The following is a 1,016-nucleotide window of genomic DNA, read 5'->3' as shown; positions in this document are numbered from 1 at the left end:
CTGGATGAACAGTAGACGGTGGAGGGGTGCCCGTGGAGGGGTGGTTGAACAGGAGCCGGTGGAGTAGCGCGCGGTGGAGGCTGGATGAACAGGAGCCCGTGGAGGCTGGAGGAGGTTGACGGTAGCCCGTGGAGGCTGGAGGAGGTCAACGGTGAAGATGAACAGTATCCCGTGGAGTCCCGTTTTGCGGTACGCCACACCCCTCCCGATGAACGGGACCCCAGTTTCGACCGTAGCGCTCCAACACAAGTCCGTTTCGTCCGTTTTGCGGTACGCCACACCCCTCCCGATCAACAGGACCCCCGTTTCGACCGTAGGAGGTCCGTTTCGTCCGTTTTGCGGTACGCCAGACCCCTCACGATCAACATGACCCCGTTCCGAACGTAGGAGGTCCATTTCCTCCGTTCTGCGGTAGGCCAGGCCTCGTTTCCATCGCCTGTTCCGTCCAAGCCCTCCCGATGAACACGACCACGCATTCCGTTCCGACCCAGCCGGTTGGCTCCCACGCGTTCCGTTGCCTCCCGATGAACACGACGCATTCCATTGCCTCCCCATGAACACGACGCATTCCGTTGCCTCCCCATGAAAACGACGACGATGCTGTTTCTCCGTTTCGACCCAACCAGGTACACGAGCCCTCGTCGTACGTATGCGCGAGTAGGCGTTCGAGACCCCGCCCGTATGTACACATACGTGGCCGTATTTTCTTTCTTGCACCCTGACCGTTGTACGTGCGTGTACATGCTACGTGCGCGCCTCTACTACGACACGTGCACACCTCTACATCGACCAGTATATATGTACGTACACGTTCGCGACCAGAATGACAACGCTACGTACGCTTTGACCAGGTGGGTCCCGACTGTCAGGCAATTCCTCGCGTGCGAAGATGTAGCTGGTGGGTCCCAGCAGTCAGGGGGGCGAATCGTTTTGTGTTTTTTTGCCCGGACGCACTTCCTTGCGAGCGAAGGTGTAGCTGCTGGGTCCCAGCAGTCAGAGGGGCGAATCGTTTTTTT

This window comes from Triticum aestivum, chromosome 5D (assembly GCF_018294505.1).
Source record: "Triticum aestivum cultivar Chinese Spring chromosome 5D, IWGSC CS RefSeq v2.1, whole genome shotgun sequence".
Classification (NCBI taxonomy): domain Eukaryota; kingdom Viridiplantae; phylum Streptophyta; class Magnoliopsida; order Poales; family Poaceae; genus Triticum; species Triticum aestivum.
The sequence above is the reverse complement of the archived record's forward strand: the minus strand, read 5'-3'. Positions refer to the sequence as shown.